Raw genomic sequence first — 11,461 nt, 5'->3', positions numbered from 1 at the left:
CGGAAAAGCTAACATCAACATATGTTAGAATACAACTTGAATCTTCAATCAACATCCTAGGAAACCCATGGACTGGCGTTCAACAATTGCAAGACATATCCAGGAAGAACTACATTCAACAAGAAACTAGAACGAGACATCGCTAACAAAACATCAAGAGAGAGAGAGAGAGGACGTGTCGACTTCATATATAAGCTAAGTACAGATATTTTGTATTCATTCCAGTTTGGGCAGTGAAGTGTAGTTATCACAAGTCGTTAGTCGATTATTGCTGGGGTGAGTGAATTGCTAAACTTTGTTATAGGAAACTCTGAATTCTCATTTAGAATTTGTCTTTCTTTGTGCTAATTCCTTTTTCTTTCAGAAACTCTTGGGGAAATGTTTTGGGATTAGTAACATTGTTGGGGGAATTTTATTATACATATGCGTTTACGCAGTGGGCGTCTGTACTCATACAGATATTTTGATAGAATTGCAAGGGGTCAAAGAGATAGAAAAAAAAAATACAGCAGTCATGGCTCCTCCTGTCAGCCCTACCCCTGGACCTAGTGGTGTAGGCCAGGCTATTCCTCCTCCAATTGTGACGCTTGTAAATGCCAGGTCAGCAATCCTTCCTTTTCAAGGTCGGGTCAACGGGTTCTTGCCACAAAATGTGGAGTCATGGATTTCATCCGTTGATGCCCATTTAAATGCCAAACAAATCGTAGATCCTTTTGTACAATTACAAGAAGCTAAAAGTTTTATAGATTTTTCTAAGGGGGATGCGAGTGCGTATTTAAGAGGTGTTTCATTTCAAGAAGCAGTTACTTGGGATGATTTCAAAGTTAGGTTGCGTGCGATCTATGGGGGTGAGGAAGCCTTGGATGTAGTGTTAACGTTACGAAATACACTTAATCAAGCCACTATGAATTGGCTTAATATTGTTATTGAGAGAGCAGCTCTCAAAGCTGATAGGCTTAACGAATATCAGGACATTTTAGGTAATTCCACTTGGGTTACTAACGATAACATCTCCGTGAAAGATTTTTTACGATTAATGTATTTAACTTGCATGACACTTATGTTGCCTGAAGCTTTAGTGCGGTGCTTTGATAAGAAGTTAACGCCTGCAAGTACGGAATTGGATGTCTATAAACAGATAAAGAAACACATGTCCAAGTGTCCAGATCTCGATCCCGTGTTAACTCAAGTTTTTGCTAAGAATGAAACAAAACCACAAACAGTGAACGTAATTAACAGTCCAGTAGCGGGAGTGACGTGTTACAACTGCAAACGTCAAGGTCACATAAGCGCAGACTGTAGAACGAAATTTTGCTCAGTTCACAACACAGCAACGCATTCTTATAGTCAATGTTACTCGCGTAAGACACAACAATATCCTAGAAATACACAGTCAATTCCACAGTCAGTTCCCTATGGAAATAAAAAGAAAAATCCTCATTTTAACAATAAGAAGAAACAACCAAATGTCAATGCAGTTCAGAGTCCGAAACAAACAAACACTTCTTCAAATACTGCTGAGCCTGGGCCGTCAAACCAGACCTCGCAAGGTCAGTCTAATTTTCAGAATGTGCAGAGCAAAGCAAATACCACAGTTAACTCTAGAGGGGAAGAGAGTGATGTTGGGTCAAGGTCTTTCATGTCAACATCAATAGTATTGAATAATCAATTTAATGTTTTATCAGATCATTGTGAGACAATAGATTTTCCTATGAAACACACGGCCGAATTAAGTAAAACAGTGCATGCTCCCGTAGATTTGCAACGAATTCATACAATAATAAGCCAAAATGAGTTACGGCCAACCTTATATGCTGTAAATTTAGAACACAAATCCTTTACGTTATTTTTTGACTCTGGTAGTCCACGTAATATTATGGATTTGAAGACACATCATTTGTTGTTTTCGAACTTTCCGATTGAAAAATCAGGAATTAGACTTTCAGGTATAGGAAATAATGAATTAAACGTCATAGGCATAACTCATATTCAGTTCAGAGTCGGTAATCGCACGTTTGCCGATACATTTGTTGTTGTAAAAAACATTAATATGTATCCAGCTGTAATTATAGGATACCCATCTATGGGAAATCAGAACATTATCTTAGCTCCTGCCAAGCACGGCGTGTATATCAAAGGGAAATTCTATAAGTCTTCTAATACCTTAAAGTCAGTTTTGGATAAACAGGAGATGACAAATGTAACCGTAACGTACGTTGAAGAACCAATAACTTGTCTCGCTAATAAAGAAATAATATACACGACCCAACAGAATTCTCGTTCACCCGTAGTATCATCTTGCACGCAATCTATCGAACCAAACATACCTTCGAATTTAATAGTGCAAATAAAGAAAACACTACCGGGATCTGAAATATTAATCCTATCCGATACTTTGAAAACTAACGGATTGTCTGTCACACAAGCTATTTATACAGTAGGCTCACATCAGCAATGTAATATTGAAGTCTGTAATCATTTAAATAACACTAGTAATTCACAAAAATCAACATATCTTGGATGTAGAAGTTTATAAACATCGTATTCCTACCGTTGCTGAAATCAATCACTCTCAATCAGTTGCGGATGAATCCCTTTTGCGATCTATTAAAAATAAAATCAGTATGGACATTGAAGACGAAGAAATTCAGCAGAAAATTTTTGAACTTTTAACTAAATATCAAGATGTCTTTTCCACTACGGATGGATCCTTAGGAAAAACAGATGTGATCGAGCATCAAATAAGGTTAAAGGACAAGCAGAAAATTATATATGTACCCTCGTACAGACTCCCTATGAAATTCCAGAATGAAATAAATGATGAAGTAGGTAAAATGTTACAGGAAGGAGTCATTAGAAAATCAAACAGCCCTTATAATTTTCCTTTAATAGTTGTACCGAAAAAAGATCGAACATGGCGTATCTGCGTCGACTTTCGTCGTCTAAACGAGGAAACGATCCCTGATCGATTCCCAGTGCCATGTACTGACGATATTTTGTCTTTGTTAGGTCAGAATAAATATTTTACCAGTTTGGACTTACTTAAAGGCTTTCACCAGATATCATTAGAAGAAGATAGTATCCCATACACAGCCTTCAGCACAGCCAGGGGACATTATGAATTTTTACGGATGCCTTTTGGTTTACATTGTGCTCCTATAACATTTCCAAGAATGATTAACATAGTGTTTGGAGACTTGTTAGGGGATATATTGCATGCCTATATGGATGATCTTGTAATCTTTTCCAACACCTTAGAAGAACATCTACGTAAGTTAGAACTAGTACTACAGAGATTAAGACAACATAACTTAAGGGTAAAGATTAGTAAGTGTGAATTTTTCAAAACAGAATTAATATATTTGGGTTTCATGGTGTCAAGCCAAGGTCTTAAAGTAGTCCATGATAAGGTGTCGGCTATACGTAATTTTCCCATACCTACTAATGTCAAGGGAATACAGCAATTTCTGGGTTGTAGTGGATATTACAGGCGTTTTATACGCAACTATTCAATAATAGCCGCTCCTTTAACTGATCTTACGAAGAAGGGCGTAGATTTCATATGGGATGAGCAACATCAACAGGCGTTTAATACTTTGAAAGATGAACTGTGTAGTTCTCCAATCTTAAAATTTCCTGACTTCGGTAAGGAATTCTTCATTGCAACAGACGCCTCAGACTTAGGAGTAGGAGGGGTATTGCTTCAGCAATATGATAAACAGTTTTTCCCGATAGCTTTCTATTCTCGAAAATTGAGAACTTCCGAAAGTAAGTATGCAGTAATAGACAAGGAAGGACTAGCTATTGTTAATTCGCTAGTGCATTTTAAGTTCTTAATTTACGGTTATCCCGTTAAGGTTCTTACTGACCATAAACCACTAACAGAGTTCTTTAAAGGCTTCAACCAAAGCCCTAAACGAACTCGGTGGCATTTGATCATTCAAGATTTTGGCGCAAGAATCGGGTATTTACCTGGGAAAGCAAATATCATTGCGGATGCATTATCACGCAACCCCGTGTCATCTTGTACGGAGCCTTTAGCTGAATTAATAGATATATCAACATCCATGCCTATTGTAAAAACAATATCTGAACAAGAAGAATTAGGCTGGAGTGCTGAATTGTTACAGACTGAGCAAAGGAAAGATCAGAAAATAGAAACAATTATAAATGCTTTGAAAGGCAATCATAAAGAAAAGGAATATATAAAGTATAAGCAGCAGAATTATATAATCAAAGATAATATTCTGTGTAGGACTGTGACAAGGAAAACCCGCAATACACTACATGTAACTAACGACCAGGTAGTAGTACCAATCTCACTTATTTCCACTGTCCTGAATTGGTTGCATTCAAATCCATTACATGGACACCCTGGGTTCTCATTAATGTCACAGAAAGCCAAATCATTGTTTTATTGGCATACAATGCTTACAGATATAAAAAGACACATAGCTAATTGTCGCACATGTCAGGAAAACAAAGGGCATACGAAAACACCTGTCAGCCTAGGAGCTTATCCTGTGCCCAATCAACCCTTTGAAAGAATACATTTAGATTTGTTAACAGGATTTTACGAGTCAGACAGAGGAAATAAGCACCTCTTAGTAATTATAGATGCTTTAACTCGATATACAGAACTAATAGCGCTTAAAACTAAAACTGCGATTGAATGCGCTAGGAAGTTTTACGAGTGTTACATTTGTAAACATGGAATTCCACACATGATAATCTCAGACTCGGGTGGTGAATTTAATAATCACTTTCTTACCTCATTGTGTGAATTCCTCAACATAAAGAAGATTAATACCATGATATATCACCCAGAGTCGAATGGGCTAGTGGAAAGAGCAAATAGGAAGATATTAAATATATTGAGGGTAACACTAGGGGGATCAGACCCCAACTGGGATATTGCAATACCGGCGGCACTGAGTACTCTGAATCATTCATATCATATATCAATTAAAATGTCACCGCATGAAGCATTGTATGGTACCCCAGTTAGAACACCTTTCCATGTATTAACGCCTACAACTAATTTATCAAATCCTTTAAAAGAATGTATAAATGCAAGTATAAGTCGATATGATATCCTTCGAAAGAATTTAGAAGAATCACAAATCATAATGAAAAGGAATCATGATAAAATAGCGAAACCAACTAAAACATATACCGTGGGTGATAACATCTATATTCAAATCAATGTCAGAAAAGGGCTCAACTATAAATTAACACCTAAGTTTGAAGGCCCATTTAACATTTTGGAAACATTAACGGCCAATAGGTTTAGAATTCAAAACGTAGCCCAACCCACGGATGAGAGAATAGTACCATTGGCTCACATAAGAAATTAAAATGAAAAGAGAGGAAAAGAAGTGAGGGAAAATTTTATTCTGTTTTATGTGATTAAAAGTTTTCTTTTCAATACAGGAGTAATTACATATTTTTTTTCTCGTTACAGGTTTCCAAGATGAATTTTTTGTTGTTGGGAGTGATATTGTTCGCTCAGACATTTTTCTCGTATGGGATGAGCTCTAAGACTAAAAATATATATTTTAAATATGGCAATATAGCTGAAAGACAAGAAGACATTTTTATTACATCAACCAACGTAATTGTAGAAGTGAATATGCAAGCAATTTTTCTTAAAGAGAATGATGTCATTAGCTTAAGAACCGCCATTTCAAGGTTTTCTGCATCATTGGATGAGTTGCATAGAAGACATTTTCATTTGACTACTAAGAGTTTGCTTGGATCAACATTAAAAGTTGCAGAGATGCTATCTGATGACTTGAAAAATAAGACTGGCGAGACAGGATCTTTGGCTTATGACCTTTTGATGTGGACTGTAGGACACGAACAGAAAGAAAGACGGAATCCGTTTATTTATGCTGCATTAAGCATCTTTGGGTCTGTTGCAAGTTTAGGTTTAGGAATTTCCAATCGTCTTAAAATTAGTAATCAAAATAAGAAAATTGAGTTCTTGACTCATAAAGATGAATTGATTATGTCAGAACTAAGGAATCAGTTAGCTTCAATCAATAAAATTATGGATTTATTAAATGAACATTCAGATAATATCGTTCAAATTATGGAAGTACAGGATTTGTTGGCAACATTAACGTATTATGATTCTAAGATAGATCACATACATAACAGAATTACACATTTCATTGAGAAATCCAAGGATTATGTAGAAGCTATCACGTTAGCAACTAAAGGTGTATTGTCGCCCCATTTGTTGCCTATAAGTTACTTAAAATTAATTCTGAAGAACGGAAGGGATAAACTAGGCTATGTTCCTTTGTTAGACGAACATAGGTTAGAATTTTATTACAGCCTAATTACAGTAAACGTAGATAATAACAAGATTAGGATTACAATTCCCTTTGATTCTTCTGATTCCTGGCAATCTTACAGGATATCACCATTTCCGACTTTCATGACGAATCACTCAAATCCAGTAATATCCAGTTTGACAGGACACGTATTGATTTCCCCAGACAACGACACATATACGGTCATTAAAGACTTAAATCAATTAACTCACTGTTCAGATGCAATGGATAGAAAAATATGTACAGCTGACTCATTTGAATTCCATAAAAACTTAATGGATTCATGCGAGTTAGGTATAGTGCTAGACGGTGCTCTCTCCCATACAAGTGAAAATTGTCTGGATAGGCTTTATCCCTTTGACAATAAAGAGTTCAATTGCAGACTGAATAATGGCTCGTGGATACGATACGACAAGGACGGCTTCAATGTATCATGCCCTGACGGATCCACGTCCTTCACCAATATCTTCGTCGCAGCAGATGGTTGTGTCGGGACTTCCCCGAATTCCATGGTGACTGGTCTACGGACAATCATCAGAGAACGAGCCTACTTCGCGAACTTCACGTGGACCTCTACAATGCCAGCACTTCCTCTCCCGTACAACGGACATGTGGCAAAGCGGTTGATGAAACTTACCGAAAAGGACCACCTGTCACCGACTTATAAAGAAATTCTTCACCCCATACTACTGGCTGGTTTGTGTTTCACGGTGGTGATATTTATCGCCGTGAACATCCTTGTTTGGCGTAGGTTACGGCACAGCAATCAGCTAAAAAGGAATGAGTTGCCTAGCCCCGACAATACCCCCTATTTGATCCAGTTCAAAGCTGTTTGAGTGGCCACCTCATTCGCTAAGGGAGTAATTTGTCGGGAAGATGTTTGTATGAAAAGCTGATTAGTACGCTAGTAATATGTAATTAAAGAAATTTTCTACATTTGCATTGTTAAAAATACATTTAAAACAACATTTAAAAAAAAAAAATAAAATAAAAAAGGATATAAATCATTTTTTCTCTCGGCATCTAATAAAAATATATAAGCCGGAATGTTAAAAAAGAAAAGAGAGAAAAAAAAAATAATAAATATATAACAGAATCTATGGGCATCCAATAAAATATATCAGCCCTATATATAAATATATATATATATATATATATATATATATATATATATATATATATATATATATATATATATATATATATATATATATATATATATATATATATATATATATATATATATGTACGAAACCATGGTACGTGTACGTACCAGGAATTCGTGTTTGTGCACTAAAAATTTAGTATTTTGTTTCTGACATAGGTAACAATTATTCTTTATCAAGTTACCGAATCATATGTAAGTCAGAAGTTATTTTGTTTTTTGGTACCATGTAATCATTTGCTAGCATTGTACCATATATGTGATCTTGGTTTTATCATGCATTTTTCTTTTTGCTTTGGTAATATCTTTTTTGTATGCATTATTGTTATTATTTTTTAATGTGCCTATTTGGACATTCGTCCTCAGTTGATTATGGCTAAAGTTAAACAAAGAATAATACGTATGTCCAGTCACACCTAATAACCATGTTTCGGCTTGTTGTTAAATTTTTGTAAAAAAAATTGAGATAGCTGGCCGAGCTTATGTAATGATTAGAATAGTTAATATTACATATTTAAAACAAATGACGTAATATGTCATGTTGGTTGGAAGAGCTAACCCTGGGATTTGCTGTAGTCATTCAAATCGTAAACAGGACATATAATGCAAACCTATGCAAACCTCGGCAAATTGACATTCTTCTTAAACGTCAACACATTGTCTCATCGTGTGAAAGTTTGTGACGTCACCGGATGCAGGTGTCTTCCGATTTCGTCACGTGTCTAAAGTAAACCAAGCATACGATATCTGTGATATCGATAATTTAATCAGTTCATATCTAAACTTCACCAGAATTGGTCATCTGGACCAACCCAGCTTCCTCCAGTGATGGAGATGTTTAACTCTGTTGTTTTTTTATAGAATAAAGACTTAAAAACTATTAAGATGTATTCAGTTACCATTTTCATACATCTGAAAACAACTCATACTCAATGTGTGCTTATAACAGTAGCACACCAATACATCTACAATTTTAACACTTTTTATCGTACGTAGTGGTATTGCCTCGGGATATCGAGACATCCTATCCATGATAGTCAAAATATATTCATTTCCACTACGAGTCCTTGGTAATGGTCCAACAATATCAATAATGACCTCCGTGAAAGGTTCGGAAACCACTGGAATAGGACATAGAGGCGCTTTTGGAATAAGCTGATTAGGTTTACCGACCCTCTGACAAACATCACAGCTATTGACAAACTTCTTTACGTCCGCCTTCAACTTCGGCCAATAATAATTCATTAACAACTTGCCAGAAGTCTTATGAATGCCAAAATGTCCGGCCAAACCACTTTCATGCGCCAATGATATCAACTCATTCCTGTAACCAAATGGAACCATTATCTTTTTCAAAATTTCATAATCAAAGTTATCAGCCTCCATAGGCCTAGTCAACCTATATAAAATATTATTAATTATTTTAAATTTGGGACCGGTTATATCAGTCACCTCACCTGACTCAATAGGGAGATCCCGAAAATCCTTTTTCTGAGCTTTGATTAGCTTTTCAATAGTCCAATTCAGTTTGTCCTTCAAAATCCTAAGATCTACAACTACGCTATCACTACGTTCTAAACTACTTAAATCTAGATCAATTGTTGACTCTGCAGCATCAACAACTTTAGCACTAGAACGAGTAACTGCTGCTACTTCACTATCAGGGTTTATCAGTATGGGACAAGTATTATTCTTCAGAGCAACATCATTCCCTATCACAACATCACATTTTTAACCGGAAATTTATCAACGATGGCCAATTTCAAATTCCCTGCAAAGGAAGGGCAGATTAAATTAAAATTTTCCATGGCATACGATTTTACCGTATCAGGAAAACCAGCCAATAACACAAATTCCCCACTTTTTGGTACAAAATTGCAAGGTAATGCCTCCCTTAATATCAAAGACTGAGCTGCACCGGTATCACGCAAAATACGCACACGTCTTTTCTCGGACGAATTGGCGAAAGAGACACTACCGAAGGACAAATATCTGTCAAAACAACCAGGTAGTCATTGATCAGCGGATGTTGTTGGGGTAGGTTCTCTCTCTCTCTCTTCCACACCCATCACTGGCCTAACATTAGCATTTTGTGAGTTTCTAAACGCATAACACATGCTCTTTACGTACCCCTTCTTATTGCAAAAGAAGCACGTCAATGTTTTCAATTTCTCGGGATTATATATCTTAGGTCTATTATTCCTGTTAGGAGAAAAATTAATATTAGTATTGGCATTGCCCTGATCATTACCTCTATAATTATTTCTAGTAAACATCCCTGCATTATTATTATTATTATTATTGTTAGAATTATTATTATTGTTAGAATTATTATTCCTACCTACTTTACCCCATCCGGACTTCACCATTTTTGTTACTCCCCCTAACTCACTCTTATGAGACAAATAATCCTCATCACTAGCGATGGCTACCTCCTGAATGGTCTCTAGTTTTAACTCTTCGAGGTGAACCTTCAGTTTATCCGGAACACACCTCTTGAACTCCTCCACCAACATTAACTCCTTCAATTTCTCAAAATTTACCACTTCCTTGGACTTGAACCAATCACTAGCATATTGTTCCTTCGATCTTGCGAATTCAATAAAAGTTTGCTCCCTACTTTTTTCTAAGTTCCTGAAGCGTTGCCTATAGGCTTCAGGGACTAACTCATAGGCCTTCAAGACGATAGCCTTCACACACTCATAATCTGATGACAGATTCTCCCCCAGAGTTACATACACCCTCTGAGCTCTTCCAATCAATTTACTTTGTATAAGAGTGGTACAATACTCTTGGGGCCACTCCAACCTTGCTGCAATCCTCTCAAATGATACAAAAAACTCTGCAATATTGTCTTCCTCAAATTTAGGAAAAAATTTGAGAGCCTGCGCTAAATTAATAGCAGGCGTTACTGACCTATTTGGGGAAGGGGGAGAGGAAGAAGAGGAACCTGAGTTTTTCATGGCAATCTCATGCTGCCTCTCCTTTTCTCTTTCCTCCGCCTTAAACTTTTCTATATCAAACTCCATCTGCCTCAGAGCAATTTGCCTATCCAAAATTTCTACAGACAACAGTGCTTTATCAGGTTTCACTTGTTCCCCACCAGCCTTTACAGTTTTAACACATTCATAAATTTGCAATAGCAATACACCCTTTCTTATTGACACATCATATTCCAATTCAAAATGTTCTGCTACAATTTCCAAATCTTCCCTATTCAACTCTGCAAGCCTTTCTTGCCACCCCTCTCCGCTAAGGAGGTCCAGTACATTAACCACGATGACCACTATTATTCACACAATACTAAATTACAAAAAAAAAAAAAAAAAAACCACGAGGAGGTGAAAATATGCTGCCTGAAAAACAACCCCAAGAATTTACTTTGCACATACACCGGTGAATACTTAGGAACGAAAAGATCCTGTCACGGTCGCCATTTTGTGATGGCTGGCTTGACCACCACACAAAAACACTAAACTTATCAAACAGTATTCACTTAAGTACCATACTAAGTCCACAAAAGGTGGAATAGTATACAAGTTCAATAAGAGTGCAAAGTCAATTCAAGGGGACAAAGAAAATACCACAAAAATATACTTAATTTTAATACACAAGTTTCAGACAGAAATAACACCTGAACCTCAACAATACAGTAATTAATGATAAACACTCACTCTTAAACTCCCTGTAAAAGAAAACAATTACACAATTAAAGAAAGGTCATCAACACAAGCATACAAAAAGGGAAGAGGGTCCAGAAAGGAGGAGGCAAACGAAAAGTAAGAATATCCTAACAAATACACATTAAATATCCCTAACAAATTCCTCATACACTTCTAGGGGTCTCCTCAGAGGACAATAAACTCTCCAGCTGGAGGCTTAATCCAGGTGGCAGAAAACACTGATCCAAAACAATGGTGTTGAATGCTCCAATAATGCAGACCGCCCCGGAGTA

The sequence above is a fragment of the Palaemon carinicauda genome, chromosome 30 (genome assembly GCF_036898095.1).
Source record: "Palaemon carinicauda isolate YSFRI2023 chromosome 30, ASM3689809v2, whole genome shotgun sequence".
Lineage (NCBI taxonomy): Eukaryota > Metazoa > Arthropoda > Malacostraca > Decapoda > Palaemonidae > Palaemon > Palaemon carinicauda.
This window is presented reverse-complemented; position numbering follows the sequence as displayed.